Source organism: Triticum aestivum, chromosome 7B, assembly GCF_018294505.1.
Source record: "Triticum aestivum cultivar Chinese Spring chromosome 7B, IWGSC CS RefSeq v2.1, whole genome shotgun sequence".
Lineage (NCBI taxonomy): Eukaryota > Viridiplantae > Streptophyta > Magnoliopsida > Poales > Poaceae > Triticum > Triticum aestivum.
This window is the reverse complement of record NC_057813.1, coordinates 304,967,867-304,987,475: the sequence shown is the minus strand read 5'-3', so window position 1 is coordinate 304,987,475 and position 19,609 is coordinate 304,967,867.

Below are 19,609 nucleotides of genomic sequence, written 5' to 3'. Positions count from 1 at the left end.
TGACGGACTCGGGAAAGGACATGGGCGGGAAGGTGCTATTATTCCTCACCTGAATCCCCAGGCCCCCACACATTTGGACGACTCGGGTCTTCTCATCACCTGGGCTCGCCTTCTTCACGGTCTGAGAGCGACACGTGAAGATACGTTTGAACAAACCCCAGTGCGGTCGACAGCCCAAGAAACCCTCACACATGGACACGAACGCAGCAAGATAGGCAATGGAGTTTGGGGTAAAGTGGTGGAGCTGCGCTCCAAAGAAATTCAAGAAGCCACGGAAGAAAATGCTTGGCGGCAAGGAAAACCCACGATCAACATGAGTGGCCAGAAGCACACACTCACCCTCTTCTGGCTGTGGCTGCCACTCCTTCCCCGGCAACCTCGCAGCTCCGTGAGGGATCAAGCCCTCGTTGGCCATGTCGAGGAGGTCCTTCTCCGTGATGGTCGACTGGATCCAGTCTCCTTGGACCCAGCCTTTCGGCAGGCGGGATCTGGACGAGGACCCTCTGCGGCTGGTGGATCTCCCCTTCGCCTTCTCCGATGCCGACGCCTTCTTGGCACGCTCCAGCGCCGCCGTCTTCTCCTTGGCCATGGTCGCCGGTGAGATGCACGAAGGGAAGTGGTGCGGGGGCGAGAGCGAGCACCCTGAGCAGGGAGGAAGGAAGCAGAGGGAGAGAGGGAGAATGCTGAGGCGCAGCACAGAAATCCTCGCCGGGCACATTTATAAGGTCCCTTCCGAGTGGCTGACATGTGGGCCCGGTCGATCTAATCATATCTGGGAGCAGTTATGAGGACTGGATACGTGGCGAAAGAGGCGGCGCGGAGATCGAGGCGTCTATGCCCCGTCCCATCCGAATGCCGCGGTCTGCCCCGCTTCGCGCGCGCCCCCAAATTTCGCACCCCGCGGAATCCGCGAGCAACAAATCAGTCTGTCAGACGCGGTGTTTCCGGCGATCCGTCGCTCGGAGATCGTCGAAGCTCGAAAGATCACTCGACGCAAAAATAGAATGGATCGAGTCGACCGAAGACAAATTGCTCCTGTCAACGAAGAGATTCTTTGATCCAGAACAGCGCACAACTAGAGCGCAAAGGTTAATCGGAAACGACATCAACTCCTTCTTCACTCGAAGCCTCAATCCATTCGGGGGCTAATGATGGGGTTATGTACCTAGGGTAGGGTCATGGACCTGTTCCAAGTAACTTACCCTGGGACATCCCTAGAAGAGGTCGCCTTCCAGTCGACCAACGAGGATTCACTCGACTGGCCTGAAGGACTCGACCACGAAGACTCACTCGACCATCAGGAGGTCAAGAGGCACTCTGCACCGCAACGGCCTGTAATTAAGTAGACTTTATGATAGTAAAGGCACTTTATGTGGGGCGTTACCAGTAACGCCCCAGACTTAACTCACCTTAAACCCTCTCCTACGTGGGCTGGCTGGGGTCCTGGCGCACTCTATATAAGCCACCCCCCTCCACAGGCAGAAGGGTTCGGACCTTGTAATCCGTACATTCATAATCCACTCGACCGCCTCCGGGCTCCGAGACGTAGGGCTGTTACTTCTTTCGAGAAGGGCCTGAACTCGTACATCCTTTGTGCTTACAACCTCTCCATAGCTAGGACCTTGCCTCTCCATACCTACCCCCCACTCTACTGTCAGGCTTAGAACCACGACACCGAGCGCGCCCTGTCGTTCTTCAAAATTCTGAAGAAGGCCAGGCCCATGAAGTGGACCCAGGAGGCAGAAGCAGTGTTGTGGGACATAAAAGCCTATCTTTCCTCTGCTCCCACCTTGATCGCTCCTAAACCACAAGAGCTGTTGCTGCTATATTTGGCGGCAAAACATTTAATGGGTTAGTGAAGCACTAGTGGCACAGTGGGAAGTAGAAGAAGGACCAGCCGCGGCTAGTATCCTCCCAGGAGAAGGAAATGAACCAGTCGTGGAAAGCTTGGATATGGTTCAGGAGAAAGAAGAGCAGGGTGGTGAAGGCAATCCCAAGGCCATGGCAAGGAAGAAGGTGGTGCAGCGACCAGCTTACTTTGTTAGCTCCCTGTTGCAGGGGGCTAGGTCAAGGTACTCTAGAGTGCAAAATTGATCTTCGGTCTCGCCATGGCCTCGAGGAAGCTGCACCACTACTTTCAAGCCCATGAGATCACAGTTTTCACCCATTTCCCTTTGCAACGCATACTGAGGAACCCTGAGGCCACCGGCAGAATATGGGCATTAGAATTGCCAAGTTTTGGTTTGAAGTATGAAAGTAACTCAACCATTCAGAGCAGGGCACTAGTGGAGTTCATTGTATAATGGACACCCACTCCAGACGAAGAGATGCCAAAAATAGTTATCCCTGGCAAGGAGGCGCCCCAAGAGTGGATCATGTACTTTCACGGTGCCTTCTCATTGCAAGGTGGGGAGGGGGGGCTGGCATGCTCTTCGTTGCACCCACCGAAGAGCACCTCAAGTACATGGTACAAATGCATTTTCCTCGGGAGAAAGCTACCAACAACATTATAGAATATGAAGGGCTCTTGGCCGGGTTCAGGATTGCAGTAGAATTGGTAATCAAGAAGTTGATCATCCATGGAGATTCGCAACTTGTGGTGAGGCAGGTTACCAAGGATTAATATAGTCCATTGATTGAGGCGTACGTCGAAGAAGTGAGGAGGTTGGAGGAACACTTTGATGGGTTACAAACAGAGCACGTGCTACGTGTGGAGAACAGCACTGCTGATTACCTGTCATAGTGTTCGCACAAAAGCTCCCTGTGGAACTGTGCACCTTTGTCCTTCATATGACTCAGTCATCAGTATATCCGTTGATGATGGCTACGAAAAGGAGGAAGCTGGACTCCGGCAAGCCTTTACCGGTAGGGCCTCCAGAGGTCCCCGGTAGAGAAGCTGTCGGGAACAACTCCACTTCGCTTGGTGAGTTGCACTCTTCTGTAGGACCACGGGTCCTTGTAGTCGAGGTAGGCGCTCCCATAAATGAGGAGGTGATGTTGGTCTTAGTTACTGAGACACAAGCTCTAACTTGGGCACGACACATCGTCCGGTACCTCCAAACTAGAGAACTTCCCGAAGAGCAAGAAGAAGCTGAGAAAGTAGCCCGGAGGGCCAGTATGTATCAGTTTGTCGATGACACACTATACAAAAGGAGGATCAACGGTATGAAATTGAAGCGCATTTGCCGGGAAGAGGGGACGGAACTGTTGGCAGAGATACACAAAGGCATGTGCGGCTCCCATATTGGATCAAGAGCCTTGGTTGGAAAAGACTTTTGGCAATGTCTCTACTGGCCCACGGCCCTCCAAGATGCAATTTAGCTAGTCACCAGATGTGAAGCCTTCCAGTTTCACTCCAAGAATATCCATCAAACTATTCAAGCTCTCTAGACGATCCCTTTGTCATGGCCATTTTTGGTCTGGGGGCTCCACATCTTGGGACCCTTCCCCCGTGCTACCGGGGGCTTTGAATTCTTGTACGTTGCAATCGACAAGTTTACAAAGTGGCCAGAAGTGGAGCCAGTGAGGAAGGTAACCGCACAATCAGCTATCAAGTTCTTGAAAGGATTGGTGTGCCATTTCGGAGTACCCGCCAGAGTCGTCACTTACAACGACACCCAATTCACAAGTCGCGCCTTCATGCAATACGTTCAAGCCCTCGGAACCAAGGTTTCATTCGCCTCTGTTGCCCATCTCAGGAGAAATGGACAAGCCGAGAGGATGAACTCTTAAGTGTTGCGTGGGCTCAGGAAAAGTACTTTTGACAAGATGCAAAAGTTCAGCAGACGCTGGATCGACGAGCTGTCGGTGGTTCTTTGGTCTCTCCATATGACACCAAATCGAGCTACCAGCCAGACTCCCTTCTCCCTAGTCTATGGGGCAGAAGAAATGCTCCCCATGGAACTCATATACGAGTCACCTCGTGTATTTCTCATATGATGAATGAGAGCAAGAGAAGCACTGACATGACGATGCCGTGCTCCTTGAGGAGAACCATCTCGGGGCTGTTGTCCATGCTGGACGCTACCAGCAAGCCCTGCGTCGCTATCACATCCGCAGAGTCCATGCCCGGAGCCTTGAGGAAGGCGACCTTGTCCTTAAGCGTGTTTAGTCCACCAAGGGTTCCAACAAGTTGACACCAAAGTGGGAAGGCCCTTACCGGGTAGTACGAGTCAGCAGAATTGGGGCAGTCTGTCTGGAGACTGGAGATGGCATCGAAATGCAAAACTCTTGGAACATTGAGCATCTTCGCAAGTTCTACCCGTAAGACGCAGCTGTCGGGCCCTACCCCTGTAGCCACTCTTTTGTACAAGCCTTGCCGATGTGCATGTAACCCTTTGTACAAAGCCAGGTGCAAACCCTGAGCACAGAAAATAAAACGAAGCGCTGGCCCCCTAAAAACACGCATGAATGATTAGATTAGCATAAACTTGCCATGGTCATTTAGATAAGGTCATATGGTGCTATGTTTTCCCCTCCACTAACTATATGGCTCTTGCCGCGGGCTTGATCCTAGGAAGAAGAGACAAAAACAAGCTGGCATATCGATCCCCAACAAACTGAATAGATAAGTTTCTTTTTATCCATGCGTGTCTCTGTAAGAAGAAAACTTGTGCATAGGGAAACCTTGCCGCCTTCAAAACATTTGTGCTCCCATGCTTCGATTCGAACGTTGTTTCGTTCAAGATGGCTGTCGTGGTGCTTGGCAGAGAAGGATAGACAAGGTATCGGTTCCCTTCTGTACTTTTGAGCTTGGCAGAACAAGCCTCCGCCGTAACCACGAAGGTCACCGGCAAGATAGCTTCACGGGAAAACTTGTTTACTTAAAAGTATAGAGGCTTTCCTCCTCTGCATGGATAAGGTACATGCACAAGTACCCAGCAAGGCTTGTACTTTTCATTAATATGTGGGTAAATAAGTACAAACCTTACAGAGCGCACACATGGATAAAAGAGATTAAGTATTTAAGACTAAAATTTGGCGGGCATCCTTTGGAATATAAAAAGGGCAGATGACTCATAATGCCTTCGTTTCCCTCCTTCCCCCAGGATTCACCTCGAGTGTGAAAGGGGCAAAAGGAGAACCTAGGCGGGGTGCACGTGGCAGAAGTCACCAAGAAAGCCTTCCCCGGCAACCGTCCGAAAGAGGCTGGTGGTGATGGTGCTGGGGCGGGGGAAGAGTCAAAGAACGGAGCAGCAAGCAGTATGAGACGAAGGGGTCGGTTCCATCGTACTCTGACCTGACGGCCTGCCGCCCGCCTTACTCATCTTCACCGGTTTCCGCCTCGTAACTGTCACTCCGGGAAGACCCCGGGCCCCTGGCCCGTCACCTCCCATAGAGAGGCTGCTAATGGTGATGGCGGCAACCAAGGTGCGTTGAGGACACTGCCCCCACCTTGGCAGGTAGGAGGGCGTGACCATCTTCAGCATCACCCCCGACCTTGCCGGAGAGGGCAGTGCGACGTCTTGAGCTTGCATTGGTTTTCCTTGAAGAGGAAAGGGTGATGCAGCAATAGTAGCGTAAGTATTTCCCTTAGTTTTTGGGAACCAAGGTATCAATCCAGTAGGAGGCTCCTCAAAAGTCCCACACACCTACACAAACAAACAAAGAACTCGCAACCAATGCAATAAAGGGGTTGTCAATCCCTTCACGGCCACTTGTGAAAGTGAGATCTGATAGAGATAGTATGATAAGATAAATATATTTTTAGTATTTTATAATATAGATTGGAAAAGTAAAGATGCAAATAAAAGTAGATTGAAAGCTTATATGATAAAAGATAGACCTGGGGGCCATAGATTTCACTAGTGGCTTCTCTCAAGATAGCATAAGTATTACGGTGGGTGAACAAATTACTGTCGAGCAATTGATAGAAAAGCGAATAATTATGAGATTATCTAGGCATGATCATGTATATAGGCATCACGTCCGCGACAAGTAGACCGACTCCTGCCTGCATCTACTACTATTACTCCACACATCGACCGCTATCCAGCATGCATCTAGAGTATTAAGTTCATAAGAACAGAGTAATGCATTAAGAAAGATGACATGATGTAGAGGGATAAACTCAAGCAATATGATATAAACCCCATCTTTTTATCCTCGATGGCAACAATATAATACGTGGCTTGCAACCCCTGTTGTTACTGGGTAAGGACACCACAAGATTGAACCCAAAGCTAAGCACTTCTCCCATGGCAAGAAAGATCAATCTAGTAGGCCAAACCAAACTGATAATTCGAAGAGACTTGCAAAGATGACTCCATCATACATAAAAGAATTCAGAGGAGATTCAAATATTTCTCATAGATAAACTTGACCATAAACCCACAATTCATCGGATCTCGACAAACACACCGCAAAAAGAGTTACATCGAATAGATCTCCACAAGAGAGGGGGAGAACTTGGTATTGAGATCCAAAAAGAGAGAAGAAGCCATCTAGCTAATAACTATGGACCCGAAGGTTTGTGGTAAACTACTCACAACTCATCGGAGGGGCTATGGTGTTGATGTAGAAGCCCTTCGTGGTTGATTCCCCCTCCGACGGAGCACCGGTGAAGGCTCCAAAATGGGATCTCGTGGATACGGAAGGTTACGGTGGTGGAAATTGTTTTTGGTTGGCTCCCTGGATGTTTTCAGGGTACGTGGGTATATATAGGAGGAAGAAGTAGGTCGGTGGCCTCCCGAGGGGCCCACGAGATAGGGGGCGCGCCCACCTATCTCGTGGCCGCCTCGGCTGCTTCTTGGCTTGAACTCCAAGTCCTCTGGATCACGTCCGTTCCAAAAATCACGCTCCCGAAGGTTTCATTCCGTTTGGACTCCGTTTGATATTCCTTTTCTTTGAAATACTGAAATAGGCAAAAAAACAATGCGGGCTGGGCCTCCGGTTAGTAGGTTAGTCCCAAAAATGATATAAATGCGTAAAATAAAGCCCATAAACATCCAAAAGGGGTAATATAATAGCATGGAACAATCAAAAATTATAGATACGTTGGAGACGTATCAGGCAGCGCTGGGATCACTAAAGATCCCAAGCACGGCGCCACAAGCGGGCACCAAAAGCCCTGAAGACTCCGCCAACGGGTCTTTGAACTCCAGCAACTTGCGGTAGAGGCGACACTCCTGCCCCAGACGGGTAGCTCGTATGGAGGGTGTGAGTGCTCTGCCATTTAGGAGAGGAGTGACGCCTTCCATATGGGAGTCGATGCGGCAGCCGTTGGTGCGCTGCCACCAACTGCGACTGCCCCAACCACAGCCACCGCGTCTCTCGTGGCCGCAGACCAGACTCACTCCCCGAGTGTCAGCACGAGCCTCCGGGATCATCACTCCCATGCCGAGGTCAGGAGCCAGGCCCTGGCCTCTTTTCCTCGACATAAAGAAGAAGAAGGCAAGCAAGAAGAAGGATAAGATGTGAGGATACATGCCTCTGTTCCCCCTCGCGCTCCCTTTTATAGACGAGCTGGGACCGGGGGCTGGTTGTCCACCTGTTCCCCTCCCTGGGGGCTCCCTCGAATCCGACCCATTTATGCCACTAACGGCGGCCGTACTCATCGACCGCCCTCTTGCGCCAATCCAGGTCGATTGGATTTCTGCCACAACGCTCTTTCCTGCACCCCACGCATACGTTACTGATATGTCTCCAACGTATCTATAATTTTTTATTGTTCCATGCTATTATATTATCTGTTTTGGATGTTTAATGGGCTTTACTATGCACTTTATATTATTTTTGGGACTAACCTATTAACCGAGGCCGAGTCCAAATTGCAGTTTTTTTTGCCTATTTCAGTGTTTTGTAGAAAATGAATATCAAACGGAGTCCAAATGGAATGAAACCTTCGGGAGATTTATTTTTGGAACAAACATGATCTAGAGGACTTGGAGGGGACGTCAAGAAATAAGAGAGGAGGCCACGAGGTAGGGAGGCGCGCCTGCCCCCTGGGCGCACCCCCACCCTCGTGGGCCCCTCGTAGCTCCCCTGACCGACTTCTTTCGCCTTTTTATACTCATATACTCCGAATACATCCGGGAGAACAATAGATCAGGAGTTCCGCCGCCGAAAGCCTATGTAGCCACCAAAAACCAAACAGGACGCCGTTCCGGCACCCCGCCGGAGGGGGGATCCCTCACCGGTGGCCATCTTCATCATCCTGGTGCTCTCTATGACGAGGATGGAGTAGTTCACCCTCGGGGCTAAGGGTATGTGCAAGTAGCTATGTGTTTGATCTCTCTCTCTCTCTCTCTCTCTCTCTCTCTCTCTCTGGTGCTCTCTATGACGAGGATGGAGTAGTTCACCCTCGGCATGATCTTGATGTATTGATAGAGGCAAAGGTGTCCCGTCTTTCGATGAGATGGTGGCTATCATTTTGGTGGAAGTCGACTTTAATGATCCGACTACGAACGTGCGAGGACGTCGCGCCTTAGCAATCACTAAACCAACTCCGAAAGGTTATTGACCACGCCGGAGCACGATCAACCTGACCATGAGGGTCTATTTCCTGCAAGCAAACGAAGAACAAGCAAGAAACTAAGATTGCAATCAGGATATTGCGAATAACAGAGGAAAGCTTTATCAATGAAGGTGGGGTTCTGTGATGCCTTTGTCTATTCGTTGAACACAAATAAAGTGCACGAAGTTGCAGCTATGGCGAACTATAATCTAAACAAAACCCAAAGTCTAAATGGTGCCCTAAGGGCTGTATATATGGAGGAAGAGGGGGGAATTTCGTGTCCCTTGGTGGAGGGGTCCGAAACCAACCCTATCTCTTGTTTCCCCACACATACGGACTCTAAAAATAGCCTATACTTATGTATTTCGAAATTACATGGGCCTGGCCCATTAAAAAGGTGACGCAGCACCTAGAATAGCCTCTGGACGAAATTTATGAAGTGGCATCTTGTATACTTCGTCCAAGGCTTCAACCACTCATTATGGTGGCTTCAAAGCCCTGAAATCATCACTTGTAACTCCGTTTTTGTTCCCCTTGTGCATGTCATCATCTCCATGCTTATTCTTGCTCCAATGGTCATCCTTCTCCAAGCTAGGCCCTTCATTTGTAAGAAAAACAAATGTATCCAATTTAGGCAGCATCATATTCTCGTGAACATTAGAATCATTACCAAGAAACAAAAGTACCTGGTAATTTAGTTGGCGTGCGCGAGATCTAGTAATTGGTCTAGTATGTATAGTAGTAGGGGTTGTGGGTGTAACAATGGTATTGATGTCCTCGTCATCCTCCCCTTCTTGAAATGAAGTCGTCCTCGACAGAAGTTCATATTCCTCACCCAGATAAGGCTTCAAATCTGCAATGTTAAAAGTGGGACTAACCCCAAAATCTGCAGGTAGCTCAAGTTTATATGCGTTATCATTTATTTTCTCTAACACCTTAAAGGGACCATCAGCACCTGGCATTAGCTTTGATTTGTGCAAATCAGGAAATCTATCCTTACACAAATGTAACCAAACAAGATCCCCAGGTGCAAACACAACATGTTTTCTACCCTTATCTCCAGCAAGTTTATATTTAGCATTCATACGCTCAATGTTTTCCTTAGTTAACTCATGCATTTTTAAAATCAATTCAACACGTTGTTTAGCATCAAAATTAACCCATGGAAGAGGCAACAAATCAATAGGTGCACGAGGTAGGAAACCATACACAATTTCAAAAGGGCACATCTTAGTAGTAGAATGTAATGAACGATTATAAGCAAATTCAATATGAGGCAAGCATTCTTCCCACATTTTCTTATTATTCTTCAAAACAGCCCTAAGCATAGTAGACAATGTTCTATTGACTACTTCAGTTTGTCCATCAGTTTGGGGGTGACAAGTAGTACTAAAAAGCAGTTTAGTCCCCAACTTAGCCCATAAACATCTCCAAAAGTGGCTAAGAAATTTAGTATCACGATCTGAAACAATAGTATTTGGCACACCATGCAAGCGAATAATTTCACGAAAGAACAAATCAGCAACATTAACATCATCATCGCTTTTATGACATGGTATAAAGTGTGCCATTTTCGAGAATCTATCCACGACAACAAATATGCTATCCCTCCCCTTCTTTGTTCGAGGTAAACCTAAAACAAAGTCCATAGATATATCCTCCCAAGGAACACTAGGTATAGGCAAAGGCATATATAAACCATGAGGATTGAGTCATGACTTAGCTTTTTGACATGTAGTGTAGCGAGCAACAAAGCGCTCAACATCCCGTCTCATCTTTGGCCAAAAGAAATGTGTAGCAAGTACGCCGTCCGTCTTCTTCACGCCAAAGTGTCCCATTAGACCTCCTCCATGCGCCTCCTACAACAACAAAAGACGAACGGAGCTAGCTGGAATGCATAGCTTGTTAGCACGGAACACAAATCCATCATTAACGACGAACTTGTTCCATGTTCTTCCTTCTTTACAATTCTGCAATACATCTTTAAAGTGAGCATCATGCACATATTGATCTTTGATGGTCTCCAAACCAAATATTTTGAAGTCAAGTTGTGAAAGCATAGTATAGCGACGAGACAATGCATCAGCAATAACATTTTCTTTACCCTTCTTGTGTTTAATGACATAAGGGAAAATCTCAATGAATTCAACCCATTTAGCATGTCTACGATTCAGTTTAGCTTGACTTTTAATATGTTTCAAAGATTCATGATCAGAATGTATAACAAATTCTTTGGGCCATAAATAATGTTGCCATGTTTCTAAAGTCCAAACAAGAGCATATAACTCTTTATCATAAGTAGAATAATTCAGACTAGGCCCACTCAATTTTTCAGAAAAGTATGGAATAGGTTTGCCATCTTGTAATAACACACCTCCTCATCCAATTCCACTAGCATCACATTCAAGCTCAAATGTCTTATTAAAATCAGGAAGTTCAAGTAAAGGAGCATGTGTCAACTTATCTTTCAACACCATGAAGGCTTCTTCCTGTGCGGTACCCCAAACAAAAGGCACATCCTTCTTTGTAAGCTCATTGAGAAGTGCAGCAATGGTGCTAAAATCTCTCACAAAACGCCTATAGAATCCAGCGAGGCCAAGAAAACTCCTCACTTGTGTGACCGTTTTGGGCTGTGGCCAACTCTCAATAGCTTCTATCTTGGCTTTATCAACTTCACTTCCCTGTGGAGTAACAACATAGCCAAGAAAAGACACTCGGTCGGTGCAAAAGGTGCACTTCCCAAGGTTACCAAACAAACGTGCATCACGTAGAGCAATAAAAACAACACGTAAATGTTCCAAATGTTCCTCCAAAGATCTGCTATAAATCAATATGTCATCAAAGTAAACTACCACAAATCGTCCAATGAAAGCACATAAAACTTTGTTCATTAATCTCATGAAAGTACTAGGTGCATTAGTTAACCCAAAGGGCATGACTAACCACTCATATAATCCAAACTTAGTTTTAAATGTTGTTTTCCATTCATCCCCCAATTTCATACGTATTTGATGGTATCCACTACGCAAATCAACTTTGGAGAATGTTGTAGAGCCACTCAATTCATCAAGCATATCATCTAGCCTAGGAATAGGATGACGATAATGAATAGTAATATTATTAATGCATCTACAATCAACACACATATGTGATGTACCATCCTTTTTCGGCACTAGAATGATAGAAACAGCACAAAGACTAGGGATTCACGTATATAACCTTTGTCGAGAAGCTCTTGTACTTGACGCATAATCTCCTTCGTCTCCTCTGGATTGGTATGGTATGGCGCACGGTTTGGCAGTGAAGCACCGGGAATTAAGTCAATCTGATGCTCAATCCCTCGAATAGGCGGTAATCCTGGTGGCACATCTTGTGGAAAGACGTCAGCGAACTCTTGCAAAATGTTAGTGACAGCAGGAGGCAAAGAGGAAGGCACGTCCTCGAATTAAAATAATGCCTCTTTGCACACAAAAGCATAGCAAACAGATTTGCTGAAATCTAGCTCATCAATATCAGATTTGGTGGCAAATAAACATGCACTTTTCAATTTAATTTCAGAAGCAACACTAGATGGTTTATTATTAGCCTTCATTTGTTGCTCAAATTCTTTTGCCAAAATCTGATTTTCACTCTTATTCTTTTCCTATTTTGCTTTATTAGCTCTATTAATATCATCTTTCAAAATGGAATCAGGAGTCATAGGAAGCAAAGTAATATTTTTATCCTTATGAACAAGATTATACTGATTGTTTCTACCATGGTGTACAGAATTTTTATCAAATTGCCATGGTCTACCAAGTAATAAGGAACATGCTTGCATAGGTACCACATCACAATCAACATAATCAGCATATGTAGAGATACTAAAATGCACACGAACAGTATGTGTTACCTTAACCTTGCCGCTGTTGTTGAACCATTGGAGGTAGTAAGGATGTGGATGCGGTCTTGTGGTGAGAGAGAGCTTCTCCACCATCTCCATGCTAGCCAAGTTGTTGCAGCTCCCTCCGTCTATGATGACGCGCACAGAACGTTCCTTCACAACTCCCTTTGTATGGAACAAATTATGCCTCTGATTTTGCTCAGCTTGTGTGACCTGCACACTCAAAACACGTTGAGCAACTAAACATTCATACCTGTCAGCATCTTCAGGAGCCATGTATTGCGTATCATGATCATAAACTTCTCCACCGTGTTCTTCACGTGTAATAAGAGCCAAAGTCCTCCTCATCATAGTCACTAGCAGACTCATACCCACCATCCTCAGTAGCAATCATCACACACTGAGATTTGCATTCTCTTGCATAATGACATCTTCCCTTACAATGACGACAAATAATATCACTTGTGTGCCCAGTTGATGCTCTGTGCAGGCCCGGCAGGTGCGCTCTTGGCAGATAGTGGTGGTTGTGTCTGCTTTCTTGTATCACGGCTGGAGGTGGCACCTAATGGAGGTGCTGGTGCAGTGGAAGTAGAAGATGCACGCGGTGTCCATGATGAAGGTCGGCCTGCAGAAAAGTTAGTTCACGCCAATGCTTGTCGATCCTGCACTTCATGTTCAGGCAAGATGAAATAAACGAGTGATATTAGTATACTCCTTATACTCTAGAATGGTCTGAATCTCTCTATTTAATCCACCCATAAAACGTGCAAGCATAGCTTCATTCTCCTCAACAATACCACATCTAATCATGCCAGTTTGTAATTCCTGATAATATTCTTCTACATAATTTTTTCCTTCTCTTAAACGCTGCAATTTTTGAAGCAATTCACGTTGATAATATGGTGGAACCCAACGAGTACGCATAGCAGTTTTCAAAGCAGCCCAAGTAGCTAGAATAGGATATAATCTACAATGTTCAGACCACCATACACATGCAAAACTAGTGAAAGAACAAACAGCAGTAGCAACCCGTCTCTCCTCGGGATATTGTAAACATGTAAAATGTTGTTCGTTTTCTAACTCCCAAGTAAGATATATATCAGGAACATATCTACCCTCAAATGGTGGAATATTCAATTTCAGTTTAGGAATATGGTCATTATCTCGTACCTGAGGTGGTGGTGCAGGCCTACCATTGCGAATAAATACCTGAGGTTGACCTGCTGGTGGTGGTGCTGGTGGCTCCATGTAGTTCTGATTTTGAGCAACCTCATCCTCGTAATCGGGATGTAGAGGCGTCCTCACAGTCAGCCAGAAAAGCTTTGAATAGCTCTTCCGAGTTAGTGGATCCGAAGGGAGGCATTGAAGGGCAGAAGCACTAACAGCAGTAGCAGCGGCACCAGAATTTTGTCCTGGCTCAATAGGAACACGCTGTGCTCGCCCTACTGTATCGCGGCGTAGAACTGGTTGTGGGAGACGTTTGAGTAATTCATCAAACTTGGCGTCCAACTTGGTATCAATTGTCTTCTCAATGTCATCCATCCTCTCCAATGCCTTTCCAAAACTGGCCATTACGTCTTCCACATGTTGAACCAACATTTGATGAAACTTATCATGAAGCTCCTTGTTCGTCATGTTCTCCTAGTCAATCTTGTTGGCTTGTGGTCCTGCCATGGTTAGCAGCAATAGAAACACAAAAGAATATGATCCTACAGACTACTAGGAAGCGGTGGTGGTGGTGGTGGTGTGTCACAAATCCTTCAAGCGAATCTCAAATTCTTACCAGTTCTTACCAAGCAGTAGGTGGTGATCGGCAACCGTTGTAGTCAAAACTCTCAAAGCTTAGATAGAGCGATTACTAGGGAGAGTCAAACGCACGACGTAGATGTATGTGGAGCTGTGAAGGCTTATAATATGGTAGCAAAAAGGGTCAGCAATAATCAATTCAAAGATGCAAAGTTGAATAAACGCTCAACGACAGTATTCTGCTGGTCCTAGGCTAGACCGTGCTAGAGACGCGAGCCTAGAACACTAATAAAATCATTGCGCTGCACGTAAACAAGGGAGGAGCACGCTCTGGAAAAAAAATCGTTTTTTTTTGCACTTTTTTTCCTCTCTTTTTTATTTTTTTTGCTCCGAACAATTTTTTTTCGAAAAAGTCTACAAATGGTCTAAAAACTGCCTAGCCAGAATTGTTTTTTGAAACTGGAACTATTTTTTTACTGTGGATGGCACGGAAGTTGGGGAGTCCGACTTGGTCCCGACTCGGAGTATGCCGCGATCTGGAAATTGAAAACAAAGGAACAAATACTAGGCCCGGACTAGGGAGATGGAACACGGACTGGTGGCGAATCTCTGATGGAGGTGGACTCAGATTATCGTGATGGCGGTAAATATGTGGTATATGCCAGCGGTAATGACGATGGTGGTATATGGCAGCGGTGATGATGATGATGCGGCGGCGGCGTGACAACTTGTGAACAGAACTCGAAACTCTAAAGGACTAGACACTAAGACTAGCAACTCAACACGACGATGCAACCGCAAATTCAACAAAGCAAAATACTGAAAAGAATATGCAATGGCTCAGACTGGTTCGGATAGGATGAACGAACCCTAATTTTTTTTGTGGCTTTTTCGTGGACTGTAGGTATGTTAACAGACTCGATCTAAACTACGAAAAACTGTAAAATCTAACCGAGCAACCTGAAAATCTGATACCATTTGATAGAGCCAAAGGTGTCCTGTCTTTCGATGAGATGGTGGCTATCGTTTTGGTGGAAGTCGACTTTGACGATCTGACTATGAACGTGTGAGGACGTCGCGCCTTAGAAATCGCTAAACCAACTCCAAAAGGTTATTGACCACGCCGGAGCACGATCAAACTAACCACGAGGGTCTATTTCCTGCAAGCAAACGAAGAACAAGCAAGAAAGTAAGATTCTAATCTGGATATTGCGAATAATAGAGGAAAGCTTTATTAATGAAGGTGGGGTTCTGTGACGCCTTTATCTGGTCGTTGAACACAAACGAAGTACGCGAAGTTGCAGCTATGGCGAACTTTAATCTAAACAAAACCCAAAATCTAAACGGTGCCCTAAGGGCTGTATATATGGAGGAAGAGGGGGAATTTCGTGGCCCTTGGTGGAGGGGTCCGAAACCAACCCTATCTCTTGTTTCCCCACACATATGGACTCTAAAAGTAGCCTATACTTATGTATTTCGAAATTACATGGGCCTAGCCCAATAAAAAGGTGACGCAACACCTAGAATAGCCTCTGGACGAAATTTATGAAGTGGCATCTTGTATATTTCGTCCAAGGCTTCATGCACTCGTTATGGTGGCTTCAAAGCCGTGAAATCATCACTTGTAACTCCGTTCTTGTTCCCCTTGCGCATGCCATCATCTCCATGCTTGTTCTTGCTCCAATGGTCATCCTTCTCCAAGCTAGGCCCTTCATTTGTAAGCAAAACAAATGTATCCAATTTAGGCAGCATCATATTCTCATGAACATTAGAATCATTACCAAGAAATGAAAGTACCTGGTAATTTAGTTGGCGTGCGCGAGATCTAGTAATTGGTCCAGTATGTATAGCAGCAGGGGTTGTGGGTGTAACAATGGTATTGATGTCCTCATCATGTATCGCGAGCTTTGTTATTATAGTTGGATCTTATGATGTGTCTCCTCCTCTACTCTCGTAATGGATTGAGTTTTCCCTTCGAAGTTATCTTATCGGATTGAGTCTTTAAGGATTTAAGAACACTTGATGTATGTCTTGCATGTGCTTATCTGTGGTGACAATGGGATATTCACGTGACCTACTTGAGGTACGTTTTGGTGATCAACTTGCGGGTTCAGTGATATTGTGAACTTATGCATACGGGTTGGCACACATTTTCGTCTTGACTCTCCGGTAGAAACTTTGGGCACTCTTTGAAGTTCTTTGTGTAGGTTGAATAGATGAATCTGAGATTGTGTGATGCATATCGTATAATCATGCCCCCGGCTACTTGAGGTGACATTGGAGTATCTAGGTGACATTAGGGTTTTGGTTGATTTGTGTCTTAAGGTGTTATTCTAGTACGAACTCGATGATAGATCGATCAGAAAGAATAACTTTGAGGTGGTTTCGTACCCTACAATAATCTCTTCGTTTGTTCTCCGCTATTAGTGTCTTTGGAGTGACTCTTTGTTGCATGTTGAGGGATTGTTATATGATCTAATTATGTTATTATTTTTGAGTGAACTTGCACTAGTGAAAGTATGAATCCTAGGCCTTGTTTCCTTGCATTGCAATACCGTTCTCGCTCACCTTTACCACTTGTTACCTTGCTGTTTTTATATTTTCAGATTACAAGTACTCATATCTACCATCCATATTGCACTTGTATCACTGTCTCTTCGCCGAACTAGTGCACCTATACAATTTACCATTGTATTGGGTGTGTTGGGGACACAAGAGACTCTTTGTTATTTGGTTGCAGGGTTGTTGGAGAGAGACCATCTTCATCCTACACCTCCCACGGATTGATAAACCTCAGGTCATCCACTTGAGAGAAATTTGCTACTGTCCTGCAAACCTCTGCTCTTGGAGGCCCAACAACGTCTACAAGAAGAACGCTGTTTAGTAGACATCAAGCTCTTTTCTGGCGCCGTTGCTGGGGAGGTGAGTGCTTGAAGGTATATCTTTAGATCTTGCAATTGAATCTTTTAATTTCTTCTTTTATCACTAGTTTAGTTTAAAAAATAAAATTACAAAAAAATTGGAATTGAGGGTGCTCATAAGCTTCATCTTTTTAATATGTTCCGTGAAAATAAGGATTCCGATAATTGTGCTCAATTGCTAGAGGAAGAATGCATTAAAATGTTTGGCACTAAATATTTGAATGATGAGCATGATTGCAATGTTGTTAGTATAAATTCTTTGAATACCCATGATGCTAATGATATGCAAAGCCACAAGCTTGGGGATGCTATGTTTGATTAAAATGATATTTTTAGTCCCAAGTTTTGATGAGCAAATTTATTATGATGAAAGCATGCCTCCTATTTATGATGATTATTGTGATGACACGTATGCTATAAAGAATAAAGATAACCATGAAACTTGTCATCATGATTTTAATTTTCAATTGGATTATGCTTCACATGATAGTTATTTTGTTGAGTTTGCTCCCACTACTATTCATAAGAAGAAATTTGCTTATGTGGAGAGTAATAAAAATTATATGCTTGTGCATCATGAAAATAATGCTTTATGTGATGGTTATATTGTTGAATTCATTCGTGATGCTACTGAAAATTATTATGAGGGAGGAATATATGCTTGTAGGAATTGCAATAACATCAAGTTTCCGGTCTATGTGCTTAAAGTTCTAAAGTTATGCTTGATCCTTCCTATGCTAGTTGATTATTGTTCCCATAAGTTGTTTGCTCACAAAATCCCTATGCATAGGAAGTGGGTTAGACGTAAATATGCTAGTCATATTCTTCATGATGCTCTCTTTATTTTTCAACTCTTATCTTTTATCTGAGCATCATTGAAATCATCATGCCTATCTAAAAGGCATTAAAGAAAAGCGCTCGTTGGGAGACAACCCAATATTTACCCCTACTGTTTTTATGTGCTCACATTAATATGCTATTGTAGTAATCATGTTTCATAGCTTTTGTTTCAATAAAGTGCCAAGTAAGGATAGCTTACGGTGATAGTTGTGTTGATCCTGCTGAAAATCAGAAACTTTTGCGCTCATTAAATTAGTTTTGATAATTCGCAAAAATGTTCTCTTGATCTTATTCTTTTTGCTATGGATTGGTACACAAATTTATCAGGCTTTCCTAATTTGGTAGAATTTTTGGAGTTACAGAAGTATTCGAGAGTTACAGGTTACTACAGACTATTCTATTTTTGACAGATTCTGTTTTCTATGTGTTTGCTTATTTTGATGAATCTATGAGTAGTATCGGAGGGTATGAATCTTAGACAAGTTGGAATGCAGTAGATATTACACCAATATGAATTTAGAATGAGTTCACAACAGTACCTAAGTGGTGGTTTATTTTCTTATACTAACGGAGCTTACGAGTTTTCTGTTGAGTTTTGTGTTGTGAAGTATTAAAGTTTTTGGTAAAGATTCGATGGACAATGGAATAAGGAGTGGCAAGAGCCTATGCTTGGGGATGCCCAAGTCACCCCAAGGTAATATTCAAGGATAACCAAGTTTCTAAGCTTGGGGATGCCCCGGATGGCATCCCCTCTTTCGTCTTCGTCTATCAGTAACTTTACTTGATGTTATATTTTTATTCACCACATGATATGTGTTTTGCTTGGAGCGTCTTGTATGATTTGAGTCTTTGCTTTTTAGTTTACCACAGTCATCCTTGATGTACACACCTTTTGGGAGAGACACACATGAATCAGAATTTATTAGAATACTCTATGTGCTTCACTTATATCTTTTGAGCTAGATAATTTTGCTCTAGTGCTTCACTTATATCTTTTTAGAGCAGGACGGTGGTTTTATTTTGAAGAAATAGATGAACTCTCATGCTTCAATTATATTATTTTGAGATTCTTAAACAGCATGGTAATTTGCATTGGTTATGAATTTAGTCCTAATATGATGGGCATCAACGAGGGATATAATAAAAACTTTCATATAAAGTGCATTGAATACTATGAGAAGTTTGATTTTTTATGATTGTTTTGAGATGTGAAGATGGTGATATTAGAGTCATGCTAGTGGAGTAGTTGTGAATTTGAGAGATACTTGTGTTAAAGTTTGTGATTCCCGTAGCATGCATGTATGGTGAACCGTTATGTGATGAAGTTGGAGCATGATTTATTTATTTATTGCCTTCCTTGTGTGTGGAGGTCGGGATCGCGCGATGGTTAACTCCTACCAACCCTTACCCTAGGAGCATGCGTGTAGTACTTTGTTTTGATAACTTGTAGATTTTTGCAATAAGTATATGAGTTCTTCATGACTAATGTTGAGTCCATGGATTATACGCACTCTCACCCTTCCACCATAGGTAGCCTCCCTTTTGCCGCGCAACTTTTGCCGGTATCATACACCCACCATATACCTTCCTCAAAACAGCCACCATACCTACCTATTATGGCATTTCCATATCCATTCCGAGATATATTGCCATGCAACTTTCCGCCATTCCATTTATTATGACACGCTCCATCATTGTCATATGGCTTTGCATGATCATGTAGTTGACATCGTATTTGTGGCAAAGCCACCATTCATAGTTCTT